The sequence below is a fragment of the Somniosus microcephalus genome, chromosome 2 (assembly GCF_052327205.1).
Source record: "Somniosus microcephalus isolate GS21.2 chromosome 2, FLI_Smic_1.0, whole genome shotgun sequence".
Taxonomy (NCBI): domain Eukaryota; kingdom Metazoa; phylum Chordata; class Chondrichthyes; order Squaliformes; family Somniosidae; genus Somniosus; species Somniosus microcephalus.
The window spans coordinates 14,718,028-14,732,928 of NC_140988.1; the positions used below are offsets into that span (position 1 = coordinate 14,718,028).

Genomic DNA, 14,901 nt, shown 5'->3' on the forward strand with positions numbered 1-14,901 from the left:
ATTGGCTCTCCATGGCCCACGTGATCCCAGGGGATGCTTCGAACTAACTGCGCCCCTGGGATACGCAAGCACTGCGCGCCGGCAGTTGGAGGAGGCCCAGGATCGGAATCCCACGCGGGCCCACAGCTCAACGGCCGGCGCGCTAAATAAGTGCAGGTCGGAGGCTTGCACCCGCGGGAAGCCTCCGACCTGAATTTCTGGGCCATAATCTATCCAATCCTTTTATATTCAAATCCTTATAGTCAGTATTTATCTCAGAACCTTGCAAGCCATACCGCAAAGCTGTAAGTTTACAAAGTCAACCACAGCACGCCATTTAAGTTAAACCACGGGGCAAACCTGTGCCTGTTTGGTGTAGAGTTGCCAATGTGAGCATTTCAAATGCTGACAAAAAATAAACCCAATAATTACCATCCGTTTTTAACAGCGCATCAATATCTGACCCAACACCAGCAACATTGATTTTTTAACCTTCCACAATGCAAGCTTTGAACACTCAGCGACTTTACTCGATAAAGGTGAAATCAAATTGAAAAACCTTTCAATAATTTTATTAAATATATGATGCGCTATCAATTACTCATAAAAGACTGAGAGTTAGAAGAGTAACTAAAGGCTTTTATTAACAACAGAATGGAGGTCTGCCTCGAGTGGTCGACCGGTCCAGGATACCAAGGGCTGGGGAGCAGTCACCTTTATACTAGGACCTGTGGGAGGAGTCAGCCGAGGCATGTCCAGGCATGTACACAGTGGAATACAAACAGGACAAACAGGAATACAAACAGTGGTTTACCACATTCGCCCCTTGTTTAAAATTGAGTCCGGCGGGGTGAAGTGTATTAAAAGTTAGTGTATTGGAGTCTCTCCGGAGGTCTTGTCTGCCGCTGTGATCGGCGTGGCGACGGCTGGGGTAGTGAAGCTTCCGGCGTCGAGTCCAGCGTAGGCTGTGGCACAGGCGTGTCGTCCTCGTAGATGTCGAGCGGGTCGCGGGGCCCAGGCCTGCCGTCTGCTGGGGCTGGATATCGGATCGTGGGGGGGGGTGGTAGTGGGTAGTGGGTTACTGTGGTCCCCGAGGGTGCAAGGTCTCTTATGGAGACTGTGTCCTCCCGCCCGTCCGGGTATGCGATGTAAGCATACTGGGGGTTGGCGTGGAGGAGGTCGACCCTCTCGACCAGGGGGTCCGTTTTATGGGTCCTCACGTGTCTTCTCAGTAGGACCGGCCCTGGGGACGTCAGCCATGGCGGTAGCGATGTCCCTGATGTGGACTTCCTTGGGAAGACAAACATTTTCTCATGAGGGGTGGCGTTAGTGGCAGTGCAGAGCAGTGACCGAATAGAGTGGAGCGCATCGGGGAGCACATCCTGCCAGCAGGAGGTTGGAAGGCCCCTAGACTTTAAGGCTAGCAGGACGGCCTTCCAAACTGTCGCATTTTCTCTTTCCACCTGTCCGTTCCCCCGGGGGTTGTAACTGGTGGTCCTGCTTGTGGCAATACCCCTAGTTAGCAGGTACTGACGGAGTTCGTCGCTCATAAACGATGAGCCCCGGTCGCTATGGATATAGCTGGGGAAGCCGAACAGGGTGAAGAGGTTGTTCAGACATTTAATGACCGTGGCACTGGTCATGTCCGGGCAGGGGAAGGCGAACGGGAAACGGGAGTACTCATCAATAATATTGAGGAAGTACACATTGCGGTCGGAGGAGGGGAGAGGCCCTTTAAAATCAACGCTCAGGCGCTCGAAGGGGCGAGTGGCTTTTATCAGGTGGGCCCTGTCTGGTCTATAAAAGTGTGGTTTGCACTCAGCGCAGACTTGGCAGTTCCTGGTCATGGTCCTGACCTCCTCAATAGAGTAAGGCAGGTTGCGGGCCTTGATGAGGTGGAAGAACCTGGTGACCCCCGGGTGGCAGAGGTCATTGTGGAGGACCCGTAGTCTATCGATCTGCGCGCTGGCGCAGGTGCCACGCGATAGCGCATCCGGGGGGTCATTTAGCTTCCCGGGCCGGTACAAGATCTCGTAGTTGTAGGTGGAAAGTTCGATTCTCCACCTCAAGATCTTGTCATTTTTGATTTTGCCCCTCTGCTTGTTGTTAAACATAAAAGCAACTGAACGCTGGTCAGTGAGCAGGGTAAATCGTTTTCCGGCCAGGTAGTGCCTCCAATGACGCACAGCCTCCACAATCGCCTGGGCCTCCTTCTCAACAGCGGAGTGTCTGGTCTCCGGGCCTTGGAGGGTTCGTGAAAAGAATGCCACGGGTCTCCCCGCCTGATTGAGGGTAGCGGCCAGGGCAAAGTCGGACGCGTCGCTTTCCACCTGGAAGGGGATGGATTCGTCCACTGCGTGCATGGTGGCTTTGGCAATGTCCTCCTTGATACGGTGGAAGGCTAAGCGGGCCCCTGCCGTCAAGGGAAAAGAGGTGGACTTGATCAGCGGACGGGCCTTGTCCGCATAGTAGGGGACCCACTGGGCGTAATAGGAGAAAAACCCTAGGCACCTCTTCAGGGCCTTGAGGCAGTGGGGCAGTGGAAGTTCCATAAGGGGACGCATCCGGTCGGGGTCGGGGCCGATGACTCCGTGTTCCACAACACAGCCAAGGATGGCGAGGCGGTTTGTGCGGAATATGCACTTCTCCTTGTTATATGTCAGGTTTAGGAGTTGGGCGGTGCGGAGGAATTTTTCGAGGTTTGCGTCATGGTCCTGCAAGTCACGGCCGCAGATGGTCACATTGTCCAGATATGGGAAAGTGGCCTGCAACGCATTTTGATCTACCATCCGGTCCATCTCCCTTTGGAAGATGGAGACCCCGTTGGTGACGCCAAAGGGAACCCTAAGGAAGTGATAGAGGCGGCCGTTTGCCTCAAAGGCAGTGTACTGGCGGTCCTCAGGGCGGATGGGGAGCTGGTGGTATGCTGATTTCAGGTCAATGGTCGAGAAGACGCGGTACTGCGCGATCTGGTTGACCATATCAGCTATACGGGGGAGTGGGTAGGCGTCCAGCAGGGTGTAGCGATTTATTGTCTGGCTGTAGTCGATGACCAGGCGCTGCTTCTCGCCGGTCTTAACGACCACAACCTGGGCTCGCCAGGGGCTGGTGCTGCCCTCAATAATCCCTTCTTTCAGGAGCCGCTCCACTTCGGTTTTAATGAAAACCCTGTCCCCGGCACTGTATCGCCTGCTCTTTGTGGCGATGGGCTTACAGTCGGGGGTGAGGTTAGCAAACAGTGGTGGGGGGGTGACTCTGAGTGTGGAGAGGTTGCACCTGGTGCGCGGCGGGCAATTTGGAAGCTGCTGGCTGCGGACTGTGAGTGGGGGTAGGGGTCCACCGTACGCCATCGTAACACTTTTAAGGTGGCACTGAAAATCTAACCCCAGCAGGACGGCAGCGCAGAGGTCAGGCAGGACCAGAAGTTTAAAATGATCGTACACGGTCCCGTCTACTACGAGTGTCACCACGCAGTAGCCGCCGATGTCCGCCGACTGGGACTCGGAGGCCATAGAAATCCGCTGTTGCGCAGGCAGGACTGGGAGAGAGCAACGCCGCACCGTGTCGGGGTGGATGAAGCTCTCCGTGCTCCCAGAGTCAAAAAGGCAGATTGTATCGTGACCATTTACCTTAATGTCCATTGTGGAACTGGCCAGTTGGTGCGGTCTCGCTTGGTCCAGTGTAACGGATGCCAGCGTAGGGGTCGGTGTGTCGCTGCGGGTATCAGATGAGGCGGTGTCGGGGGCCTGCTGCGTCCCGGCTGTCGTCCAAGATGGCGGCGTCCATGATCCCCATGTGGCTGGAGGCGTCCAAAATGGCTGCTGTACCGGTGATTCGCACACGGCCGGGGAGGTCCAAAATGGCGGCCCGCATGGCCCACACGCGGCGCTGCTGGGGTTCGGGGTGGCTTTGGCCCTGCAGACGCTAGCGTAGTGTCCCTTCTTCCCGCAGCCCGAGCAGATTGCGTTTTTCGCCGGGCAGCGCGCTCTGGGGTGTTTTGCCTGGCCACAGAAGTAGCATTTCTGGCCTTGGGGCACTGCTGTCTGGCCTTGGGATACTGCTGCGGTAGTTGGGCCGTTGTTGGGGTGTGGCTGGGGTGGCACGGCGCTATGAGGCGGTCCTACCGTGTCCCAGGCTGTCATTCCCCGCGGCGTCCACGGTGCAGAGGAGTAGGCATCCATGCCCTGGTAGGCTGCATCCAACGATAGTGCGAGTTCAGAGGCCTTGTTGAGGTCGAGGTTACTCTGCTCCAACAGTCGCTGTCGTGTGTAATTGGATCTGTGGCCCGCTACAAAAGCGTCCCGGATAAGTTCCTCTGTGTACACGGCGGCCTTTACATCCTTACAACCACAGGCCCGGCCAAGCACAGACAGTGCCTGAAGGTATTCCACGGTCGATTCCCCAGGTTGTTGTTTACGACTCCCCAGGAGGTGCCTGGCGTACACTTCGTTCACTGGGCGCGTGTACTGGTCCTTGAGGAGCTTGATAGCATCCGCGTACGAGGTCGCGTCTTGGATGACCGAGTACACTCGGTGGTTCACTTTGGAGGTCAGGACATCCAGTTTGTCCTCGTCCGATTTGATTGCTTCGGAGGCGGTCAGGAATTTTTCGAAACACTTAAGCCAGTGAGTAAACTTGGTGGATGAGTCCGCCTCCCGATGATCTAAGTCCAGGCATGCTGGTGTGAGGATCTTCTCCATTATAAAAATGTTGTTAATAAAATTGATGCGCTATCAATTACTCATAAAAGACTGAGAGTTAGAAGAGTAACTAAAGGCTTTTATTAACAACAGAATGGAGGTCTGCCTCGAGTGGTCGACCGGTCCAGGATACCAAGGGCTGGGGAGCAGTCACCTTTATACTAGGACCTGTGGGAGGAGTCAGCCGAGGCATGTCCAGGCATGTACACAGTGGAATACAAACAGGACAAACAGGAATACAAACTGGTTTACCACAATATATCTGTCTGAATTTTTTTTTTCTGCAGCCTCGCAGCTGACAAATCAGGCATTGTGTGCATTGGAATAGTTCAACCAGTTTTGCTTACAAAATGCTACTCATCAATTTTCATCACTGTTGCTCAGGGCAGTCATGTAGCATCACAGTAGCGATGTGAGCATTTAAATTTTTCAGGCCGAGAGACAAGATTAATTATTGCACCAATTGCAAGAAAGAAGACTTGCATTTATATAGCAACTTTCACAACCTCAGGACGTCCCAAAGCGCTTTACAGCCAATGAAGTACTTTTGAAGCGTAGTCACTGTTGTAATGTAGGAATCGCAACACTCAAAATTGCGCACAGCAAGCTCCCACAAACAGCAATCTGATAATGACCAGGTAATCAGTTTTAGTGATGTTGTTGAGGGATAAATATTGTCCAGGCCACCAGGGATAACTCCTGCTTCAAAATAGTGTCATGGGATCTTTTACGTCCACCTTAGAGAGCAGATGGGGCCTCGGTTTAATGTCTCATCTGAAAGATGGCACCTCTGACAATGCAGCACTCCCTTGGTACTGCACCAGAGTTTCAGCCTAGATTTTTGTGCTCAAGTGTCTGGGGTGGGACTTGAACCCACAACCTTCTGACTCAGAGGCAATGGCACAACCAGCCCAGTCAACCCTGCAAAGTCCTCCTCACCAACATCTGGGGGCTTGTGTCAAAATTGGGAGAGCTGTCCCACAGACCAGTAAAGCAACAGCCTGACATAGTCATACTCACAGAATCATACCTTTCAGCCAATGTCCCGAACTCCTCCCATCACCATCCCTGGATATGTCCTGTCCCACCGGCTGGACAGACCCACCAGGGGTGGCGGCACAGTGGTATACAGTCGGGAAGGAGTGGCCCCCATGAAGTCTCATGGCTTCAGGTCAAGCGTGGGCAAGGAAACCTCCTGCTGATTACCACCTACTGCCCTCCCTCAGCTGATGAATCAGTTCTCCTCTTGTTGAACACCACTTGGAAGAAGCACTGAGAGTAGCAAATGCACAGAATATACTCTGGGTGGGGGACTTCAAATGTCCATCACCAAGAGTGGCTCGGTAGCACCACTACTGACCGAGCTGGCTGAGTCCTGAAGGACATAACTATCAGTCTGGGCCTGCAACAGGTGGTGAGAGAACCAACATGAGGGAAAAACCCATTTGACCTCGTCCTCACCAATCTATCTGTCGCAGATGCATCTGTCTATGACATCATTGGTAGCAGTGACCACCGCAGTCATTGTAGAGACGAAGTCCCGTCTTCACACTGAGGGCACCCTCCATCGTATTGTGTGGCACTTCCACCATGCTAAATGGGATAGATTCAGAATAGATCTAGCAGCTCAAATCTGGGCATCCATGAGGCACTGTGGGCCATCAGCAGCAGCAGAATTGTATTCAACCACAATCTGTAACCTCATGGCCCGGCATATCCCTCACTCTACCATTACCATCAAGCCAGGGGACCAACTCTGGTTCAATAAGGAGTGTAGAAGAGCATGCCAGGAGCAGCACCAAGTGTACCTAAAAATGCTGTGCCAACCGGGGGAAGCTGCAACTCAGGACTACATGCATGCTAAAAAGCGGAAGCAGCATGCTATAGACAGGGCTCAGCGATCCCACAATCAACGGATCAGATCAAAGCTCTGCAGTCCTGCCACATCCAGTCATGAATGGTGGTGGACCATTAAACAACTAACAGGAGGAGGAGGCTCCATGAATATCCCCATCCTCAATGATAGTGGAGCCCAACACGTGAGTGCAAAAGACAAGGCTGAAGCATTTGCAAACATCTTTAGCCTTCTTCTTATCGTGTCCATGGACAGGCTATACATAGCCCAGCCAGAACTGGACACATTTTTGCGCCTTGTTGTTGAATTCGGCAAGATCTGCAACAGTGCAGGGTTCCTCTAATGATGGGCATTGCAGGAGATGTTGCATAGTCTGTGCCTCAGTTCCACATTCACAAGTTGTCGGGCTGGTTGAATATCCCCATTTGCTTAGTGACACCTTTGAGCAACCTATGTCTGTTAAGGCACTTCCAGGTTGCCCAGTTGCAATTAGCTCCTGGGGGAAGGCTTTCATCAAGTAAAATTTCCATCGCTGGGGGTTGTTCAAGACTGGCGAGCCATTCTTTCCACAAGGCGATGCGGGTTTCAGATGAGGTTGATTGTAATGGAACAACACGGCCTACTCCTGAGGTCACCACCATCACAGACCCAGTCTTCAGCCAATTCAATTCACTCCATGTAATATCAAGAAACGACAGAGCGCATTGGATACAGCAAAGGCTATGGGCCCCGACAACATCCCAGCTATCGTGCTGAAGACTTGTGCTCCAGAACGAGCCACGCCTCTAGCCAAGCTGTTCCAGTACAGCTACAACACTGGCATCCATCCAACAATGTGGAAAACTGCCCAGGTATGTCCTGTCCACAAAAAGCAGAACAAATCCAATCCGGCCAATTACCGCCCAATCAGTCTACTCTCAATCATCAGCAAAGTGATGGAAGGTGTCATCGACAGTGCTATCAAGCGGCACTTACTCACCAATAACCTGCTCACGGATACCCAGTTTGGGTTCCGCCAAGACTACTCGGCTCCCGACCTCATTACAGCCTTGGTCCAAACATGGACAAAGGAGCTGAATTCCAGAGGTGAGGTGAGAGTAACTGCCCTGGACATCAAGGCAGCATTTAACCGAGTGCGGCATGAAGGAGCCCCAGTAAAACTGAAGTCAATGGGAAAATGCTCCACTGGCTGGAGTCATACCGAGCACAAAGGAAGATGGTTGTGTTCGTTGAAGGTCAATCATCACAGCCCCAGGACATCGCTGCAGGAGTTCCTCGGGGCAGTGTCCTAGGCCCAACCATCTTCAGCTGCTTCATCAATGACCTTCCTTCCAACATAAGGTCAGAAATGGGGATATTCACTGATGACTGCACAGTGTTCAGGACCATTCACAACTCCTCAGATAATGAAGCAGTCCATGCCCACATGCAACAAGACCTGGACGACGTTCAGGCTTGGGCTGATAAGTGGCAAGGAACATTTGCGCCACAGAAGTGCCAGGCAATGGCTATCTCCAACAAGCGAGAGTCTAACCTCCTCCCCTTGACATTCAACGGTATTACCATCGCCAAATCCCCCACCATCAACATCCTGGGGGTCACCACAGACCAGAAACTTAACTGGACCAGCCACATAAATACTGTGGCAACAAGAGCAGGTCAGAGGCTAGATATTCTGGGGCGAGTGTCTCACCTCCTGACTTCCCAAAGCCTATCCACCATCTACAAGGCACAAGTCAGGAGTGTGATGGAATACTCTCCACTTGCCTGGATGAGTGCAGCTCCAACAACACTCAAGAAGCTCCACACCATCCAGGACATGGCAGCCCACTTGATTGGCACCCCATCCACCACTTAAACATTCACTCCCTCCACCACCAGCGTACCGTGGCTGCAGTGTGTACCATCTACAAGATGCACTGCAGCAACTCATGTTGGCTTCTTCGGCAGCACCTCTCAAACTCTACCACCTAGAAGGACAAGGGCAGCAGGCGTATGGGAACACCACTACCTACAAATTCCCCTCCAAGTCACACACCATCCTGACTTGGAAATATATCACCGATCCTTCATCATCGCTGGGTCAAAATCCTGGAACTCCCTCCCTAACAGCACCGCGGGAGCAGCTTCACCACGCGGAATCCAGCGGTTCAAGAAGGCGGCTCACCACCTGCTCAAGGGCAAATAGCGATGGGCAATAAATGCTGGCCTTGCCAGTACAGAGTAAAACTGTGTAGAAGACATTATCACAAGGTAACAATTTCTATCCATCTGCTGGACTATGGCTGTTCCACTTTGATGTGCCGTGGTGGATTGTCTTTGAGGGGCTGGAAAGGAATTTTTGACAGGGGCTCCTGAATTGGCTGTTTTTCTTTATTACCTCTCAGTAGCTGGATGGTGGGGTTGGGGCGGGGGGGAAGGAAGAAAAAGTGGGGATACCCAGATGAGTCCACTGGGAAATGGGGTGAGCGTGACTGATCCTGATGGCCTTGTCTCGACTGTATAAAATAACATAGAACACAACACAACATCAGCAGTATGCAGTGGAAGCTGGACCAGAACAGAAAAGTTGATAGTCAACTTCGGGTAAAACAAAACAGGCAAATGAATAGTTGTTCTAAAACAGAATCCTGAAGGATGCATTCTAAGGACTGGATTTTCATTCAGAAGTCGGGAAGGAGGCGGGACTACAACTTTCGGGTTGTAGTCTCGCCTCCATCGAGATGCGGCCAATCCACGCGATTTTTAACTTGATTGACCTTGTTGAGCCCGCCCAGTGGGCTCAGCAGGCCAATTAAGGGCCACCCGGCAACAGGTGACGTCACAGACTGAAATTTCATCTGTCAAGATGTGTTGACAGATGAAATATCAGTGTTTCACAGCTGTTCGAAGCTGTCAAACACTGACAGTCTTACTTCTAACCTGAGTCCTTCTACGCAGACTCAGTTAGAAATCTCGTCGGCACTGAAAGCTGCAGGCTGTCACTTTTGACAGATCGCAGTCATTCTGCTTTCTGTGCCGGCTGAGTGATGGACTCCTGACACCTAGAGGAAGAAAGGCTGTTAAGGTAAGTACAGGTAATTTAAACTTCTTTACACACTTTAGACACACCAAACACACTTACCTTTGCACTCATGCACCCATCACTCACCTGAACACCGACATCTCGACCCCTCCAAGTCCTTCAACCAGACGGCCCGACTCCTCTAACTTGGCGTGGTTTGGAGCCGTCGGGAATCCCACACTTCAACCTTAAAAATAGGGATTAGGCTAAAAACTGCCTGTTAACTACCTGTTAACAGGCAGTTAATTAGCACTAATCCCTTCTCGCCTTGGGTCGGCGGGTCCCAGTGCGGGGCAGGTACCCACCTCCTTTGAAACTTACATGGAGGTGGGTTTTGGGTGGGATGGTGTCGGGACCCCCGAATTTGGGATTTTAGCCCCCCGCACGCCTAAAAGCCCGCCTCACGGCACACTGAAAATCGACCGCTAAATGTAGCAAACAACATCCCTATCGCTCTAATTGTATGTTATTCAAACTCAAAGCATAAAATTAAATACAACATCCTGAAGTAAGTTCAAAATATTCCACAATTATCCAGCTTCTCATGCTCGGCAGTTTAATTAAGCCAGTGGCTTATTTCACACCTATATGCAGCAGTGTACTTTAGAAGTAATTACAGTTAGGTAGCATAGAAAGGATGAGTTGGGGACAAAGTATTTTCAACACCGCCCCCCCTCCCCAGCCCCCTGATATGTCTTCCTTCCCCTCCCTCCAATTTTCTCGACTATTCTCAAATGCTCTGTGGACCTGGATAGTCACTAAGCTGTGGATTTATAGATACGTAGTACAAAGAAAGGCAATTGGTCTACGATGTATAAGGCACGATGTAAGCATGGATCGGTGTTCTGAGTTTTACTTATATTGGGCCAGAAATTCGGGTCCCCACGGGTGAGTACGCGCTGGGTACTCACGCGAAGGGCCAACGAAAGTGTCGGTTTCGTGCATGCACTGCGCATGCTGGGAAACCGGAACTTCCGTTCCCTTGAAAGGGGTTCACAGGTCGAACACGTGCGCCGGAGAGGCAGCGCGTACGCCTGGAACTTCCGTTTTTTGTACAGGTTTCTCCGGGAGGGTAAGTCTCCAACAGCTACGCTTTTAAAAAGCAGTCGCAAGGCCTGCTTTTAACAAAGCAGTAAATTAAGTAAAATAAAAACATTTTTCCACAGGTTTATTATTTTTAAATACTTTAAAGAAAGGTAAGTTTATTTTTAGCCCCGTTAAAAACTGTAATTAATTTTTTCAAAAATTTAAATTATTGTTTAAAATAGTTATTTTAAAAATGTGATTTAAAAAAAAAGTATTTGAAGTTTTAGTTATGTTTTGGGGCCGATCTCTATTTCATAGATTTGACAGGTCATCCTGTCAAATCTATGAATATAGATTCCCTGCTACCATTGGCTCTCCATGGCCCACGTGATCCCAGGGGATGCTCCGAACTAACTGCGCCCCTGGGATACGCAAGCACTGCGCGCCGGTAGTTGGAGGAGGCCCACGATCGGAATCCCACGCGGGCCCACAGCACAACGGCCGGCGCGCTAGGTAAGTGCAGGTCGGGGGCTTGCACCCGCGGGAAGCCTCCGACCCGAATCTCTGGCCCAAGACCTCTGGGGGCAGGAGAGAATCTTTTTCCTGAGGTGATTACGTGGGTTGGGTAGAGCTCACGATATAGCAGAATGTCCCCGGCAGTGAGATGGTGAGCTAAGTGGCCTTTCCTCATCCCAAGCTTACTTATATGCTCCCCTCTCCTGAAAGTGGTGACATGCTGGGGCACGGTCGTACAGACATAAGCAGCCTTTCATTCAGTCACCCAACTAGCCGCTCTTCAGATGCAAGTATTGATAGTAGTTATTGGTGGGACATCCATATCCCTTAGACAAGACTGAGGTTCACTTTCAGCCTCCTAGAATGAACAAATTATTTCTTTGGTGACTGATAATTTACATGTAGGTACTCATTTAAATCTAGAGTAATTATATATGTCTTTGAGGAGCTGGAAAGGAATTGTTTTGCATAAAGATGTACTGCAGCAACTTGCCAAGGCTTCTTCAGCTGCACCTCCCAAACCCGCGACCTCTACCGCCTAGAAGGACAAGGGCAGCAGGCGCATGGGAACACCACCACCTCCAAGTTCCCCTCCAAGTCACACAGCATCCTGACTTGGAAGTATATCGCCGATCCTTCATCGTTGCTGGGTCAAAATCCTGGAACTCCCTCCCTAAGACCACTGTGGGAGTACCTTCACCACATGCACTGCAGCGGTTCAAGGCGGCGGCTCACCACCACCTTCTCAAGGGCAATTAGGGATGGGCAATAAATGCTGGCCTTGCCAGCGACACCCACATCCAAGGAACTAATAAAAAAAAGCTGAACAAAACTGTTTGAGATTACTCCAATTCTTCAATTTATAACAATAGATCAGCCATGATCTAATTGAATGGCAGAGCAGGCTCGTGGGGCCGAGTGGCCTCCCAATGCTCCTGACTGGATATGGATCTTTTATAACCTTACAATGGAATAACAACGAAAAAGTACTACTGTAAAGCTTCCTGAACTGAACTTACACTTATGTCCTCATTAAACAACTCAGTGGTTGCATGATGCCTGTGGGAAGGTGCAATCACACAATCAGCAAGATTCTATTGTTCCATCTCAGTGTAACTGTTCCAACAAAGCTCGACATTTCCACCAGCACACAGAGCAAACCAATGATGGTTCAGTCATGAGTGAACCAACTGCATAACACACGAGTTGTAAGTTGGGTTCATGAAGTACTTAAAAAGGTAAACCAAAATCCTTGTTTTTGTTTCAAGGGATGTGGGGTAATATTGAACTTGTACAAGGCCTTAGTTAGACCATCGTGTTTTGCTATCGTACCTTAGTTAGACCATTGTGTTTAGCTTCCAGCACCCTATTATATCAAAGCAATGTAAAAGTTGCAGTGTAGGTTCACTAGGATGGTACCAGGAATGAAGAGTTTCAAATATGAAGACAGACTTGAGAAGTTCAGGATTTTTTTTAAACTAGAGCTAAGATTAAGGGTGTGATAGAGATCTTCAGGATTAAGAAGGGTTATGAAAAGGTAACGAAGCTCAATCTATTTTAAAGGCAATACATTTGCTTCAGAAAAGTTAAATATTAGTTATTTGTGCCTGGCACTCTATAAGGATGTCAATACCCTCTGTGAATGGTTTCCCCTCCAATAGGTAAGCTTCTATAGTGACAGCATAATTAGAAGTTGCCGCAACTTTAGATAGGGAGGGTTTCTGTTTAACAGGGAGTTCGTTGGATCACAGTTGATCTGAAATCCCCACAGATGCTACAAATTTTATATTGCGCCCAGGTACGGAAAAGATATCCCAAAGTTCACTGAAATTTCTTTCAGGGACGATGAGAAGGAGATTTTTTTTTTTTAAATCAACCTTATTACGCATTTTTTAAACACAGCAGATGAAAGCCCAAAGGGTACGAATTTCTAAATCAACAATTAATTGTGTCTAAGCATTGCTGCATCAAATCTTTGCGCACCAATTGGAAAATAATTAGTAATAGTAAGTGAACCAATTTATTACTGGAAGACAACACAAAATCAAAGCAGCTGACAGTTGTTTTCGTGGTAATGTAACTAATTTAAAATGTTTTTTCAGCATGGTCACCATCTGCCGCCATTCCATTGTTTTCCCTGGTTGGAGGAGGTTTTGTTTATTTTATTTACAGCCAGAGATGCAGATCTGCCCTCAAACTACAGAGCAGCAACCTGCCCACCGTACTTCAATTCAGCATTTCTGTTACCTGCAGAGCCCCAGAACATGTGCAAGCAGGTGACTTGTTCCTGAACACAAGCGGCAACTTGTTAACATTTGAATTCTTTTCTCACCTTGCCGATCAAAACAAATTTGCGTTTCTTCTGCTGAAAACATTAAGGGGGAAAAATTCAGTTGTTTGCGCCTCCCGTTAGCGCCTTAAGAGGGCGCTAATGGGTCACAAAGCAACTAGCACCCGGGCGCGGCGATGTTTGTACCGCTCACGAAATGAACTAGACATTTTGCGGCGGTGCTAAACACTACCGCCACGATCTCCTGCACCGGCAGATCGTGACGTCAGTCGAGTGCGCAACGCCCCGGTAGCGCCCCGGACCGGATATTGAGTGGCGCCCCCTGCCTTACCGCCTGCCGCTAGCAACGACAGGTTGAGGGGAGCGTTTTGCAGTCAGGAAGGGACTGGGGGAGCACTATTTAAAGGTGACCACTTCCTGCCTTTTTTTGTTGGTGACATTTTTGCACCACGCATTCTGAGAGAGAGAGAGAGAGAGACTTCTGGAGAGATTCAACGCTGTGTGAAGGAGTTTTGAGTACTGAGCAGCACTTTGCAGGTTTATTTTGATTTGCCCTTCCTTGCTTCACCAGCGCTCTGAGGTAGCGCCTCGCTCCTCGGACTTTGCGCCTTAAGACAGGTGTGAAGCGCCTGATTTAGCGCTCCAATCACCTCCAGGGGCGATAAAAGCCAAGTTTGCCATCGGAGGCGATAATTAGCACCAGGCGCTAAACTTTGCGCACGGCTGATAATCACGTCCCAAACGGGGCGATACTGAATTTTACCCCCTAACAATTTATTTCCTCCTTTTATGACCAAATAAAACATAACCAATTGCAGAACTGCAACTTTTTAATTTATGCTGCCTTTCTTACTGAATTACATAGGTTTTAGTTGCAAAATGCCGTGTGGTTGTGAAAAAAATCATTCTCCCAACAAAGGAAGGCAGGAGAACAAGCAGAAATGTCGGCTGCTAACAGCTAGGGTGCAATTTGTTGAAGTTGTAGGTTTGCGCCTCTTAAAAGATTAACCTTGTATGACGCCTCCCGTGCAACCAGATTTTGACATATGTGAGTGAAATTCATCGGCTACAATTGTTCACTGCAATTAAACTTTGGGCCGAAGCTTTAACAGAACTAAAGTGTTGTTTAAAACTGAGGTAGGAAAATCTGGGGGGGGTTAACACATTTCCCACAACATACTCCCATCTGTGTCTCCATAAAACACAACACAACATGTGCCGCTAGAGATAACGTCCTTCAGACTATGACTGGCTCAGTAGTTGCATGCTTACCTCTACGCTGGGAGGTCATAGGTTCAACCCCGCTCCCTCCAAGGGCTTTTGCACAAATCTAGGCTGACACTCCAGTGCAGCACTGAAGGAGTGCAGCACTGTCAAAGGGGCCGGTTTTTCGGATGAGACTTGGTGCCATCTGCCTGTTCAGTTGGACAGAAGACATTCCCATGACACTATCTGAAGAGGAACAGGCGAG

At 49.8% G+C, this 14,901-nt stretch overlaps 1 protein-coding gene across 1 annotated transcript in view; it reads right to left on the reverse strand.

The window, feature by feature from the left end:
* The window catches only part of ccser1 (coiled-coil serine-rich protein 1), a 1,261,432-nt gene that overhangs the window by 812,903 nt on the left and 433,628 nt on the right, over positions 1–14,901 (reverse strand). The window lies entirely within an intron of this gene.